This window comes from Lithobates pipiens, unplaced genomic scaffold (genome assembly GCF_037356315.1).
Source record: "Lithobates pipiens isolate NorthernLeopardFrog02 unplaced genomic scaffold, aLitPip1_a1.2 Scaffold_8, whole genome shotgun sequence".
NCBI classification, from domain to species: domain Eukaryota; kingdom Metazoa; phylum Chordata; class Amphibia; order Anura; family Ranidae; genus Lithobates; species Lithobates pipiens.
Window position 1 is genome coordinate 626,786,724 of NW_027507903.1, and position 16,412 is coordinate 626,803,135.

Genomic DNA, 16,412 nt, shown 5'->3' on the forward strand with positions numbered 1-16,412 from the left:
ATGTAGTGACAGGGTTTTCTCAGCACAATATAGCATATAAACAAATAATCCACAATAAAGAATAAAGTCGTATTCCCAAGTATCTAATATTCATAGTCATAAAGGGACTCGAACAAGATCTATTCTTACTCCGCAGCTCAATTCAGATAAACAAACATGTGATATATTTGTCACTTTGTTATGAAATTATTTTTAAAGCCATCCAAAAAAAAATATTAAAACGCACAGGAGTTCTTTCTTCTATATGATTAAAGAATCAGCATTATCTAAATTGTGGAAGTATAATTTTTGTACCATGTACTCCAAGGTTCCCATAGTTGTTGTTCCTTAATATATAGGGATTTGTCATTAGGAAATAACAATTCGTAGGAGTGGTGGAGTTGGGTTAATTCTATAACTTCTGTCATAGTAGGAAGAGAGTCAGTTTTCCATTTTCTAGTTATGGATAGTAGACATGTGCAAAAGGAAAAAAATTGTTTAGTTTAGTTTCGTTTTAATTCGTTAATTTATTAATTTCGTTTAGTTATATTCATTAACTTCCTTAAATTCGTTTTCGGATTTCGTTTAGTTTTCTACCGAATTCGAAAAATCGTCCACATTCGAAAATATTTCAACCAAATTCGAAAATATTTCTACCAGATTCGAAATGATTTCAACATGATTCGACATTATTTCAACCACATTCGAAAATATTTTGTTACCCGACTTTAGGGCCATGTATCTCGGGGTAACTTGGTGCTAGAAACTCCAAATTGGTATGCAAACACAATAATACTAGCACTACAACATATACAAATTTGAAGTGTCTAGCACCAAGTGACCCCGAGATACATGGCCCTAAAGTCGGGTCACAAAATATTTTCGAATGTGGTTGAAATAATTTCGAATCATGTCGAATTCATTCGAATTCATTTGTTATATTTCTTTCGTATTCGTTGTAATTTGTTATTTTTTTATTCGGACATTCGGATGCATCCGAATGTCCGAAAGATGCAAAATTCGGCCGAATTTCGATTCGTTATGAAACGAATTGCACAAGCCTAATGGATAGTCTCGCAGCTAAAAGTATATGTGTTACTACTTTACGATATTGTTTGGGAATCGTATGTAAATTCATATTCAGAATGGCTAGTTCTGGTGAAAGTTGAAGGACAATACCTGTTACGGAAGTGAGTAAATGGGAGATTGCCTGCCAGTAGTTATGTAAGCTTGGGCAGTCCCACATAATATGAAATAGGGTCCCCAATTGGGTACAATTTCTCCAGCAATTAGGTGACGAGTTCCCCTTGAATTTTGCTAGGATATGTGGAGTCAGGTATTGTCTTTGAACAATTTTTTGTGCCAGTTCCCATAGTGTAACACATGCAGTGGCCCTATATATGCTTCGTAGGGAAGCCATCCATTGTTTAATTGAAAAGTCTTGCCCCAAATCTTGTTCCCATTTAAGGAAGGAAGGTAGTTTGCTGGGTATGTTTTTTCCCCTAGAATTGGGTATATTGTAGCTACTCCTTTCTGTGAGGTGGCATGGTTATTGAGGAAAGACCATATTTTAACCGGGATTGAAGTTCTGAGTTGTGGATTGTGTAGCAGACACTTTTCTATTTGAATATATGTAGATCGCTCAGAATTCGGAAGCTGTAATTCATTACTTAACTGAGAAAAAGTCTTTAATGAGCCCTGTTGGAAGAAGGAACCAAGTTTGATATCCTGACCCAAATTCCAGTCGTGTATTTGTACGCCAGGAATTAATGTTGGTATAATTGTTAGAGGAGGGTTTAGCACCGTGATTGGTGTTTTATCCCATTTGTATGTGATGATTCTCTGCCAAGAGTGTAGCGTCGCTTTCACCGTTGGTGGGTATTGAGCTGTAATTGTGGACTTAATTTTCCTACTAAGTAACCAGAATTGCATATTAGGCTGTCGTGTGATGTCTTTCTCAATTTGTCCCCATAAAGTTTTAGGAGTAGGCAAGAACCATTCTTGCAATTGGGTCAAAAGAGTTGCGTCATAATAATCCTGTAGATCAGGTACGGTCGCACCACCTATATTTCTATGTTTAATTAGTATATGGTATGCGCAACGGGATTTTTTGCCATTCCATAGATATTTTCCCAAACTGCTTTGTAAGGATTTAAAGTAGTATTTAGGGATACATATTGGAAGGGACCTGAGTTGATATAATAATTTTGGTAAGGTCATCATTTTGAAAGCTGCCAGGCGACCAGCCCATGTAAATTCGAATTTACTAAGTGTTGTCAGATCTGTTTCAAAATGTTTCTTAAATGGTAAAAAGTTTGTTTTAAATAACTGTTTTGTTTTGTTAGTGAGAGTGATTCCTAAGTAAGAAATCCCCTCGTCTTTCCAGTGGTAGGGGTATTTATTAGAAAATAACTGCCTGGTTGTGTTATCTAATCCTAGGTCTAAAATATGGGACTTAGTTTCATTGATTTTATAATATGATGCTGCTCCAAATGTCGTTAGTATATTTTGGAGATTCGGGAGAGATGAAATAGGATCAGACACTATAAGCACTATGTCATCTGCGAACAGACTTATTTTATTATCTATTTGCCCAATTTTTATACCAGATAGTTTTGTGTCAGATCGTATACATTCTGCTAGAGGTTCGATGGCTAAATTAAATATTAAAGAAGATAAGGGGCAACCTTGTCGTGTTCCATTCGAGATGTCAAAGGGCCTAGACATCATATCATTTGTGTATACTCTCGCTGAGGGGCCCTTATACAGTGCAAAAATTGCCGATAAAATATTTCCATGAAAGCCGAATTTTAAAAGCACTGACTGTAAATAGCCCCAATGGACCCTATCAAACGCCTTCTCTGCATCCAAAGAAAGGAGCAGAGAATGCGTTTGATGTCTCTCAGTGAAGTGTATAATATCAATCAGACGTCTTGTTGCATCTGAAGATTGTCGACCTTTAATAAAGCCAGATTGATCTTTGTGAATGAGGTCTGGTATGTAGTTCATCAGTCGATTCGCTATTGCTTTGGCGTATATTTTGATGTCAATGTTCAATAATGAAATCGGTCTGAAATTTTGGGGAGCGTTGGGATCTTTGCCTGGTTTCGGCAGTGTTATGATCAAGGCCTGAAGCATCTCAGCTGGAAATTCTGATTTGGATGCCACTTCGTTAAAAAGTGAGCATAAGTGGGGAGCCAGTATATCTCGAAGTAATTTATAGTATTCTCCTATCATTCCGTCTGGGCCCGGAGATTTATTGTTGGGCAGGGAGTCTATAGTTCTAGCAATTTCTTCCACTGAAAATGGGACGTTAAGATCAGAGATTTGATCAGTAGTTAATGATGGGAGACTAATAGTATCTAAGAAATCACTTATTATCTTTGGGGTAGGTGTGGGAGTTTGAGAATCATCTTTAAGATTGTAAAGGGAGCTATAATAACAGCTAAATGCATTCGCTATGTCTTGGGGGTCTTGCAATTTTTCTCTAGTAATAGGGTGGTATAGATATGGAATCTTTGATTTGGAATATCTGCCTTTGATCCGAAGTGCCATGTTTTTTCCTGCTTTGTTGCTAGTATGGTAATATTTAGCTTTAAGTTTTCTAGTATGTTTTTCAAATGTATCCAATAAAGTCGTTCTGAGTTCCTGTCGTAATATTTGTAGTTTAGTTTTCAGTTGTTGTGATGGGTGAGATTGGTTTTGGGAATCTAATGTTTTAATGTCAGCAGTAAGTTTCTCAATGAGTTTCGTTTTATTTTTCCTGAATTGAGCATTCATTTGCATTAGGATTCCCCTACTAAATGCTTTATGAGCACCCCATAGGGTGGCGGAGTCTGACACCGATCCCATATTATATTTAAATAATTCAGTTATCTGGTTTTGTATAGCTGCAGCATAGGTAGGCATTTTGATAAGATATGCATTTGTTCTCCATAGAAAATGGGTCGTTTGAGAGTGTTTAGGTAGAATAGTCATACTAATTGGGGCATGATCAGTCCAAGTGATGGGTGCAATGTCAGACTCCCTCACCCGCTGCAATAACCACTTATCCGTAAAAATATAATCGATACGAGTATAGGTATTATGTACCAGGGAATGATATGTGTATTCACGATCTCCAGGATGATGGCATCTCCATACATCATAGAGATCGCTTTTATTCAAAAAAAATGTAAGTGCACAGTTGGTTCTGGTTTTGGGATTAGAAGTGTCTAGTTCTTGTTCATGTATTGTGTTGAAGTCTCCACAAATTATTAAGGCACCTTTTCGGCATTTACCTATTTTTCTCATCAGGCCATTCAGAAAATGGGATTGCCTTTTATTTGGCGCATACACATTTACCAATGTAGTAAGTGTATTATCAATGGTACATATTAATATGAGGTATCGTCCATTGGTATCTACAATAGATTCATGCAATTGAAAATTAACTGAATGATGTATTGCAATAAGTACTCCTCTTTTTTTCTGTTGGCCTGATGCTGTAAATATGTGAGGAAAGTTCTTATGGGTGCAAGTGGGAATAGCGCCTGTTTTGAAATGGGTTTCTTGTATACACAATATTTGACATCGCTGGGTGTTAGCCATTTGCCACATCGACGCTCTTTTTGCTGGATGGTTAAGACCATTAGTATTTAAAGATATTAACTTTATACTCATAAAAGGATATTAATAAGATGGAAAAAGTAAGTACATACTAGCCTGATAATAGCTTTAAATTCTACTTCCATGTAAACAATCTGTAGTCTGAAATGACTATGAATGTCCAAAAATTTAGTGACTGAAAAGTTTTGATTCAAATTTTGTAGGTTCACAAAATACCTGTCCCTTTGAATGCTATGAGTTGTGTATAGGATACTGTGAAGAAAAAAATAAAAGTAAAAGCACAAACAAAAATATAACCAAACATTAAACTTAACTTGCAGTGGTAAACATTTCAATGTATACTGCAACATTAGAATGGGGAATTAGTTCAAAGGTCAGCTGTTCCAAAGATTTAGTATCGCACGGCACGGCGGGCAAGCTGATAGATCGGTTTCCTATAGATAGGATTGTATTTTGACCGGATCTAGTCAATGAAAGCTAATGCCATTGTGGCATAAGTTTCTCCGGATTCTTCTTAGCTCCGATAGGTGGAGTTGGTTCGGGGATAATACCCCATGCGTGAAGTAACTTAATGGCTTGTTCCACAGAAGTGATTGTATGGTAGGTGTCGTTCTTCTGTATCAGTAGTTTAGATGGTTGTTTCCAACGGTATTCAATTTTATGATTACGCAGAGCTTTTGTAATCGTGGAAAGTTGTCTTCTCATATCTAGAGTATGTTTAGACAAGTCAGCATAAATCTGGATTGTATTATATGGTTGTGGAAGTTGTCCTAGATGTTGCACTTTATATAGGATTTGTTCTTTAACATGGTAGAAGTGTACTCTAAGTAGTACATCACGTGGTATCTGTGGAGGGAGAAATGACGGTTTCGGAATCCGATGGATACGATCAATTGTGAGCTCTAAGGCTGGTATAGCTGGCAGCAAGTTGGAGAATAAGTCAGTGGCATATTTTTTAAGATCAGACTGCTGTATATTTTCAGGGATACCCCTGATTTGGAGCGGTCTTCTAAATCTGCGATTTTAAATTTAAGCCACTCTTTTTCAGCTTTATTTTCTTCATGAGCATCTATTAAATCATTAATAGTATTGGGCATGTCTCCCATAGAGTTCTCAATAGTGTGTACTCTTTCACCTAAGGAGTTCACTGCTTTGGAGAATTGATTTGTGAGTTGTAAAATATCCGTATGAAGCGAAGTATGTAAAGTTAATAGCATTTCTTTTAATTAGGTGTCCAGAATAGGCTGGTTATTAGTGGGGAATGCGGCTATAGATGAAGCTATAGTTGTTATGACTGTGTTATCTTGACTAATATGAGGTATTTTATAGCTTACCTCCTGGCCTGTGAAATCCAGTTTGATACGAGTTTTAGCCGGGCTGCGACATGTAGGGCTGAGGTAATCTTCCTCATGAGGAGATTCCAGATGTGTTTTGTGAGGTGATTCTTCTAGAGCAGCATCAGGCATGTCAGTGTATTGCGCTCTCCCTGAGGTGGCTGTTGCTGGTACAGCAGCTGTGAGAGGATCTGTGCCATCTTTTTTTCTCCCTCCCGCTGACTGAGAGGAGAATGTCGTTATTTTTTTCATTTTCCGTTCGTCTTTCCGCTTTTTTGACATCACCTTCGGATTCAGGAACTCTTCCGTCGTCTGTTCGTATCTTTTTTACCGATATTCGCTGTGAATTGTCGCTAATATGCCCGTTCGTGTCACGGAGCTCTCTCACAGAGCTTCCATTCAGCTCATGCACTGGCCACGCCCCCTCAGCAATTAAATTTTTTAAGCACCAAGAACAGAGGCCTGTCTGAGTGTACCTAGGAGACCCAACCTTGATAACATGTGACTCCTTAGACTCGGGTCTTGTGCAAATATGCCCTTGGCACTATATTTTCAAGACAACAAACTCAGGCCAATATTGAAACAATGTTGAAAGGCGGCAAATGCAGGGCCAAGTGTTGAGAAAAAGGCACAGAGTGTTGTCTTTAAAAAAAATAAAATAATTTTTGCCAGGAGGAGGAAGGGGAAGGAGAAGAAAGAGGAGAGGTGCCAGGAGGCCAACATTTGAACAGCCACAACAATGAGAATAACAGGAAGAATTGTTTTTTTTCTTAGTTAAACTTAAAAACTTTGTTAAGCTAAAAAATAAATTATCTTTATAACTAGAAGAAGGAGTAGAGGGAGGAGGATGGGGGGAGAGAAGAGGTCACGTTATCAGTGCTTAGCTCTCCATGTGGCAGCACCTCTACCTTTTAGTTTAGCTGTTATTTATTGATTGATTGATTTTTTGTGGAGACTATTTTTTTTATTATTATTATTATACAGGTTTTATATAGCACCAACAGTTTGCTCAGCTCTTTACAACATGAGGGCAGACATTACAGTTACATTACAATTTGGTACAAGAGGAATCAGAGGGCCCTGCTCGTTAGAGCTTACAATTTAAAAAGGAAGGGGCAATTCCTTTACAAATAGGTTTTCCCCGCTGCTATTCCTTCAGTGCCCTGACAATAATACAATAAATAAATGTGTTAAACTGTCTGCTGAATGTCTGGAAGGAGAAATAATATGCTGGTAAAGCAGAGTGACAGTGTATTGGGGCACAGACACATTACATACCACATGCAAATGGAGGGCAAAGATGGCATTCTGGGCAAAATAATGGAACCTGGATACTACTACTCTGGTGTAGCACAGGTGATAAACTTGTGAAGGAGTTGATTGCATGAGCTGTAAAGAGAACAGTTGCAATCAGATTTGTCAAGCTGGATTTGTTTTGGCATAGGGTGATTTAGGAACATTTGTTTATTCTTTTCCAGCAGCTGTGGGGAAGAAACTTACCTTGGGACGGATGTTGCTGGAGATGTAGGAGTATGTAGGAGAATTCTATAGCCTTAGCTTGACCCTCTTCAGTGTGGCTCCTTGGTCATTTCTGCATCACCCATGAAGCCCCTTGTGTGATCCTCCTCCATGTATGCGAAAGCCAGATGAAGATGAAGTGGATGGTGCAAGTAAATGTTGTTCAGGGGAGGAAGATGTGCAAAGTTAGGAGCTGTGTGGAGGATTGTGGGCATTTTGCTGTAAACATCGAGGTGCTGTTCCCACTGAGCTCTGTGGTGCAGTCATGTGTTTCTTCATGCATATGTTACCCATGTACTGTATATGGTACTTTTACCACTGCTGGCATGCTGTAGTATCTGTAAGTAGAGGCTACAGACCCCAATTGTGTTGTTGGTAGCAGATACATTAAATAAGGACCATACTGCAAAGCTCTGTGGACCATCCCTGGGTAAAGCAATGGTATATACATATGAGGAAGTGCCAGATGCAAGTGGATGGCTACTCCCTTCAGGATTCTGAAAGTTGTCTCTGCTTTTGCTAAAAATACTCCTTCACTTAAAGCCTCACTCCAAATCTTTCCTCCTCTTTAATCAGTGGCACCCATGGATGGGCTGTCAGCTCATCACCCATCCCCTCTTTATAAATAAAGCCCTCTCTAAAGTTAACTCCAACTACTAGGACAGCATTGCCTTTTGCGGCTCCTTACCTGATGCTTCTTCCCTCAATGGCCATAGTGCTATTTTCCTGATCCTCAAATTGCTTGTTCGTGATCAAGATCAACCTCCTGAAGCAGGAATGTGTGTTGCACAAGATCAGAAGTCTTGGAAATGCCAAAGTGCACGGCTAATACGTGATCATGGCAGAGCTCGAGTGTAGTAACCCGGAGATTTTGTGGAATGAAGATCTTGTCATTAAACCAGAACAGACCATCCTTTGCTAACAGCCCTACATCTGCAGGAAGAGGGTTTTCAATGGAGGCTCACTTAATCCGGCTTAACAGATCTTCTTGCAGTAGGAGAAAGTTGTCTGCCGACAGGATGGTATCTGTAGAGGTAGGCACCTTGGGGTCGTTAAACATCTGGGAGAAAGCATCTGGTTTGGTGTTTTTAGACCCTGGCCTGTAGGTGACATGAAAGGCAAACCTGGATAAGAACAGCGCCCACCTGGCCTGGCGCGGTTTCAACCTTCTAGCGACTTCAGATATTCCAGGATTTTATGGTCCATATATATCAAAATTGGGTGAGCTGCTCCCTTCAGGAGGTACAGCCACTCCTCCAAAGCTGTCTTTATTGCTAATAATTTCTGGTCTCCCACATCATAATTCCTTTCAGGAGCAGTTAACTTGTGGGAAAAGAAGCCAACGGGGAACAGAAGAGCCTTGGGACCTTGTCACTGTGAGAGTACTGCCCTGACAGCGACTTCGGATGCATTGACCTCTAAGACAAACGGGAGAGCCTGGTCGGGGTGTTTCAGAACAAAAGCGGAAGTAAAAAGTTTTTTGAGGGTGTCAAAAACTCGGTTTGGGCTTCGGGAGACCAGTGGAAACGAGTCCCCTGCCTGGTCAGCTGGGTAATAGGGGAAATGATGGTCGAAAACCCCTTGATAAATTTATGATAAAAGTTCGAAAAGCCCACAAACCGCTGACCCCCCTTTTTATCCACAGGAGCAGGCCACTCAAGGGTAGCGGAAATCTTTTGGGGGTCCATTTTGATGCCTTAAATTGAAATGATCAGTCCCAAAAACTGCATGCTTTGCTGTTCAAATTCACACTTTTCAGGCTTCACATACAGGCCATGTTGCCGGAGCGGCTCTAACACACACTTGATGTGTTGGCGATGACTGTCAATGAAAGCAGAGAAGATCAAGATGTCGTCAAGGTAGATGATGACGAATAAGTCCAGATAGTCTCGGAAAATGTAATTTATGAAATGCTGGAAGGTGGCAGGGGCATTTCAGAGTCCAAATGGCATTACAAGATATTCAATCTGGTGCTAAAGGCTGTCTTTCATTTGTCACCTTTCCTAATGCGGACCAAGTTACAGGCCCCACGTAGGTCTAACTTAGTGAAGATGACTGCCGCCCCGAATCTCTGGAAGAGTTCAGGCACCAAAGGAAGAGGGTAAAAAAATGTATGGTCACCTTGTTGAGCTCCCAATAGTCGACACACAGCTGAAGGGTATGGTCCTTTTTTTCTACAAAGAAGATGCCAGCTCCGGCAGAGGACGTAGATGGGTGGATAAAACCTTTTCTAAGGTTATCGTCTATGTAACGTTTGAGTGCTGCTAGTTCCAGTTCAGTTAGGGGAAAAATCCTTCCAAAAGGTACTTTGGCCCCAGGGAGGAGCTCGTTAGGGCAGTCATAGACCCGATGAGGGGGAAGAGTCTCTGCACCTTTCTTACTGAAAACATCCATGAAGTTATGGTATGCATCGGGGACTGATTGGCGAGCTTCGGCATCTAAGCACATCAAGGTGGTAGGCTGGGTGGAGGTCTTTGGAAGGCAATGTTGGAAGCAATATGAAGACAGGAAGGTGACTTCTATGGTAATCCAGTCAATGCAGGGATTGTGGGCGAGGAGCCAAGGCATGCCCAAAATAACTGGAAACAAAGGCGAAGAAATAATGTCTAATGTCTAAAAGTTCCTGGTGAAGGTTGGATATGCTGGCAGAGATAGGGATGGTTTCCTGGGTGACGGGACCGGATGGCAGGACCATCAGCAAGGTGTATGAGCAGTCCTTGAGTCTTGGAATGTAGAGGGATGTGGTGTGTCGCTGCAAAAGTAGAGTCCATAAAGAAGCTGCATGCCCCCGAGTCAACGATAGTGGGAACCTGGATGTTCATTCCAGGGAGCTGCAACAAAATGGAAAGAGCTAGGTGAGGGGAAGTACTGGTGGCAGAGAGGATTTGATCAGAAGAAAACGAATGCCACTTATGGATCTTGGCGGGACAGGATCTTGTGTAGTGCCCAGGTTCTCCGCAATACATGCACAGATTGTTCATGCAACATCACTGGCGTTCTTCAGGCGTGTGTGTGGGGCGAAGCATACCCAGCTGCATCAGCTCCGGCATATCTGAAGTGGAAACTAGTTTAGCTGATGGTGTAGTATTGGAGAATCTGGGTACTTTTGGCAATATCCAGGTTGGAAGTGTCTGGCCTGTGGTCCTCTCAGACCTGTGTTCGTGTAGGCGCCTATCAATCTGTATGGCCAGGTTAATAAGTCCTTCCAAGGTCTGGGGGACCCCTACTCAGGCACGTTCATCTTTGAGAGGTTCAGACAGGCCCAACCGGAACTGGTAGCAAAGGGCAGCATTGTTCCAGTTGGTATCTGCCCTCCACCTTCTGAACTCTGCCACATAGTCCTCTGCGGCCCTGCGACCTTGTTGCAATGCATGGAGAGTGGCTTCTGCCATTGCTCAGAGCTGCGGATCCTCATAAATTTGGACCATCGCATCAAAGAAAGTGTTCAGGTTGGAAAGTTTGGCAGCTTTCTGTTCGAGAAGGCGATGGGCCCAGAGCTGTGACTCATTCTGAAATAGGGAAATCACAAAGCCCACTTTGGTGGCTTCCAGAGAAAATGTCCATGGCTGGAGAGCAAAGTAGAGCTCACAGGAGTTGCAACAGGAACCAGCAGGCAGCAGGGCACACAGGAAGCTTGTAACTGGAACAGCAGCGCTTGGCAGTAGGAGACAGGAGCCAGCACGTAGTAAGGCACACAGGAGCGATGAGACCCTCAGGAACAGGTACACAGGGAAGTCAGGCATGCCAAACCAGATGATCGTTACAGGAACAGATGCAGGAAGCAGAGACAGGGTGGTGAAGCAAGCCGGGGTTGGTAACGGATAATCACGGATGGACCAAAGGATGAGGCAGATGCAGAGTCATAGACAAGCCGAAGGTCAGAGGCAGGCAGAGAGCAGGGAAGGTCACAGGTCAAGCCAGGTCAACACACACAATCAGGTCAGGTCAGTGAGCCCGGGTATCCTGTAAGCCCGGGTACCTGCCCAAGAACCGCTGCACCACCAAAGTAAGGACGTGAGCCAGACAGGGCAGTGGGTCAGTTGTGGGACATGGGTCAGTTGTCCCTGTTGGAGGGCGGAGAGGAGGTTTGTGCCATTGTCGCAAACCACCATTCCTGGCTTAAGCTGGCGTGGCATCAACCACCTCTCAGCCTGCCTCCGCAGAGATGACAGAATCTCTGCCCCAGTGTGGCTCCTGTCACCCAAGCACACCAAAGCAAGCATGGCATGGTAAATGTTTGCCTGCGTACTTGCGTAGCCCCTTGAACGCCTACGGAGCACCGCTGGTTCCAAGGACGAAGCACAGGAGGAGGCTATGGAGGAAGAAGAAGAGGAGGGGGTGGAGGAGAGAGTGATGTCACAATCACCAGTAGTAGCATTTTGGAGGTGTAGTGGCAGAAAAACCTCCAACACTACTGCACATTGCCCTGCATCCTTCCCAGATGCCAGAAGAGTCACCCAATGTGCCGTGAAAAATAGGTAACTTCCCTGTCCATGCCTGCTCTACCATGAGTCAGCGGTAATATGCACCTTACTGCTGACTTCCCTGTCCAGCAAGGCATGAACATTGCCTTCCACGTGCTAGTAGAGAGCTGGAATAGGCTTCCATGAGAAAAAGTGGCGTTTGGGAACCTGCCACTGAGGAACCGCACATTGCACAAACTCACGGAAGGGGGCCGAGTCTACCAACTGAAAAGGCAGCAGTTGAAGTGCTAGCAATTTAGCCAAGCTAGCATTCAACCACTGGGGCATGTGGATGGCTGAATGTGAACTTCATTCGATGGTCCAGCAGCTGGGGCAGGGAAATTTGCCTGGTATAATCGGATGTTGGTGTACCGCTAGCAGATTGGCCCCAAGTACTTGGCTGTGACACACCTAATTCTACACCTTCATTCCTTTCAGTGCAGGTTTCAGAGAGGACTGAAGGTCTAGTGGGGTTGGAGATCCCAGCTGATGAGGAGCAAGGAGAGGTCCCCTTTGTTCTTTGGTGTGGGTCTTTTAGGTACGCTTGCCAATGAAATCCATGGCAGGTCGACATATGTCTGGTCAAGCATGTGGTGCCCAAGCAGCTGATGTTTTGGCAACGCGAGATATGCTTGAGACATATGTCACAAATAGCAGCGGTACGATCTGATGCACTTGTCTCCAAAAAGGCCCACACCAAAGAACTTTTGGAATAACACGCAGAGGCAGCGCCCTGCACAGGCGGAGCTCTGCAGTGTGATGCATTCAGTGTGCTGCCCTTAAGCTGGCCCCTGGAGGGCATCCTGCCTTGTTGGGGATGTGTCTCCTACTCCTCCTCTTTCCTATCAGGCACCCACATGGATTCAGTGACCTCATCATCCCCTCCCTCCTCATCACCGGAGTAAACCTGGCAGTATGCTGCAGCTATGGGAACATGACTGCCAGTTTGCTGTCCTTCTTGGGCATCCCCTCTCTCTGGACTCATGATACTGCCTTCCTCTAGTCGGGTATCATCATCAGAGCCTTCAAAACGCTGGGCATCCTCCTGGAGCATGTACCCAACACTGTGCTCAAACAGATTGGGGGACTCCTCAGGAGGACATGGTGGGTCTAGGGAAGGAGTGACTGATGCCATTGAGACGAGGGAAGAGGCCACATTGGCAGCTGCTTTGCCAGTACCCTGAGCCTGGGTGAGAGAGGATGAGGAGGGCTTGGTCATCCATTCTACCAAGTCTTCGGCATGTTGCGGCTCAACATGTCCAGCTGCCGAAAATAAGGACAACCGTGTCCCATGGCCACGTGCTGATGAGGATGCACCGTGTCCATGATCAGCACTGTTGCCTCTAGACACAGAGCCTACTTGCCCTCTTTTATTGGCTAGTGACTGTCTGCCTCTCCTTGTTGGCCTTCCAGACATACTAATGGCCTGCAGGGAGATGTAGCTGCACAAAGCTGGGACGTATATACTGATTATACTGATTATACTGCAGTTAGCAGAATCAACTGCCTGTCTGTAGTATTATTATAAAACCAGCAATTGTGGTAGCTTTAGCTGTACACTGTGCGGGTGACACAATACACCCACTGTAATTGCTACAGCTGCCTGAGGTATAGGACCAGCAGAACACCAGCAATTGGGGCAGCTTTAGCTGTACACTGTGCAGGTGGCACAATATACCCACTGTAATTGCTACAGCTGCCTGAGGTATAGGACCAGCAGAACACCAGAAATGGGGGTAGCTTTAGGTGTACACTGTGCAGGTCATACAATACACCAACTGTAATTTCTGCAGCAGCTGTCTGTGGTATAGGATCAGAAGAACACCAGCAATTGGTGTATCTTTAGGTGTACACTGTGCAGGTGGCACAATACACCGACTGTAATTGCAACAGCTTCAAAGGAAATTCAGACACTGTCTCTCCATCTACCTCTCTCTCTCTCTTAGCCGATGCAACACATTACATAAGGCCACTGCGCAGGCGGCCTTATATAGTGTGGGGCGTGTACTAAACTCCCTGAGCCATAATTGGCCACAGTCATTGCATGTGGCCAATTATGTCTCTCTTCGCTAACGGTGCTGTGCGGGTCATAGTGCATGCTTGGCTAATCATCAGCCAGCATCGCACTGAGATGCCACAGTGAATTATGGGCTGTGAGCAACACACAAATTTGGTGCAAATGGCCCATAATGTTCGGATTTCGCCGAATGGTCGAAAATCCATTGTTCGAGTCAAACATGTGCTCGACTCGAACACCCAGCTCATCCCTAGTGATCATGTGATGAAATGATTCCATGGACACCTCATCTGAATCTTGTTGGACTATAGCAGAACTAGCAGAAGAAGGAGAGAAGGACGCAGGTGCAATAGCAGCAGTTGCAGATAACTGGTGTCTTTGTCAGAAACTCAACTACCTCCTGACCATGCTGTGGTGGTATAGCATGGCTGTTCTGAGTTACAGCAGGGAAACTTGCTCTGCCTCTAAATGGTGTATAGTGCATTACAGGTATGAGGTGAGGTTTTGAAGACAAAGGGCAACTTTACCTGTGTCACTAACAAATGTACACCCCAAAATAAAAAGGCCCTTGCAAAATAAAATACCTCACCCCCCTGTGTTAATGAATGGGGAGCAGGGGAGGGTCAAACAAGAATGCTGTGCAGGCAATCAACACCCTTCTTATTGACTCTGATGACTTTACTGGTTGTTAGGACACCGTGGCTGAAAGGTTAAAATGGTGCACAAAAAAAACCTGTAGCTTTGTGTAACTAAAAGGCAGGCTTGATCCACCTATTGGCTTGTGTACATTTTTGGGCAATTTGTAGGCATTTTGCCAAGGCACTCTGAAGAAACCTTAAAATGGAGTTCCACCCAAAAGTGGAACTTCTGCTTGTTTGTCTCCTCACCCCCTCAGGTGCCACATTTGGCACCTTTTTGGGTGGGGGGGGGCGGATACCTGTCTTTGACTGGTATCCTGTTCCCACTTCTGGGAGCCACAGCCGCGACTGTTGACATCAATGCTCGGCTCCCTCCTCCTTCCCTGGCTGCTGGGCCAGTAGGAGAGAGGAGCGGAGCCTCGCTCATGTGCAGTAGGGTTCCCAGTGTGAAGCTATAAGGCTACACTGCCAGGTTCCCTTACCTGCAATGGCTGCGGCAGCACCCGACAGCTGATGGAAACATCAGCTGGGGTGCCGACATCGCTGGACTCCAGGACAGGTGAGTGTCTGATTGCTAAAAGCCAGAAGCTGCAGTATGTGTAGTTTCTGGCTTTATATTTTTGCAGCAGTGTGTGGGCCTCCGCTTTAAGGCACCCTGGTTGAAAAAGGGTGATCTAAATCCTTGGACAATATGTGCCATGCTATCATGGTGGAAGAGCTATGGCTCCATTATATGATGTCCAGAAATTAGATGAAGAAGTCTGACAAATAAGATGTACTGCAAACTTTTTTGGGATTAACAAACCCCCTGAAACCTTAACTACACGTATTATTGTGCATGCATGCTGTTAAGAAAAAGATATATCTGATGCTAGGCTTTTTTTATAGATTAAACAACTCTAGGGACACACATGCAATGATTAGTGTTTAATCAACAGAAATGTGTTTAGTCTCTTGACCTTCCCAGTTTATTTCCTAGGGACTCCCCAACCTGTATAAATCTTACATCAACGACATGTATAATCAGTGCCCTGGATCACTTTCAGGAGCCTGTAGACATTCATTGCTTTTCAATTTTGATTATAAATTAGGACAACAGGAAACAGAACAGAGAAGAGCAAGCAGGCACAGCAAAGGCTACTAAACAAATGTAAGATTCCTTTGGATAAATATCTGTTCCAATCTGAACCCAAAGAATTCTTCTTCTTGAACAAATGAATAATTAACAACATGTTTCTTTTTCAGAGTTTCTGAACGAACAAAGTCCTTGTCTGACCACAAAGTTATTGACTTTGATTATAAATGTTAGTAAATATCCATTAAAATACAGGGAATAAATTAAATCAATGTTTCTTAATTTACCTTTTAAATTATTTATCAGCTTTGCTTATATACGCGTCGGTAATTAACTTGGGAGATATTTTGACATTTGGCTCCTACATTCCCACAATATTCAATGTTGTCATAAAATATATGTTCGCCTAATAGAGTTTTATTTTTTAAATTATAAAAAAAAATCTGAAAAAATCTGCTGTCTTAACATAGGATTATAAATATATTCTATTTTTTCTTTAAAACATGTTTTTTCATAGAAAATATAATGCAGACTGGTTCTCTCCACTCAACTCTTCACAGAGTAACCTTCACACTATGGCTGTTATTTACTTAATCTGGAGAGTGCAAAATCTGGTGCAGCTCTGCATAGAAACCAATCAGCTTCCAGGCGTTTTTTTTTGTCAAAGCTTAACTCAACAAGTTGAAGCTAGAATCTGACCGGTTACCATGCACAACTGCACCAGTTACTATGTGACCAGGTTTAGTAACCCCCCCCCCCCCCCCCCGTGTCTTTTTCTTC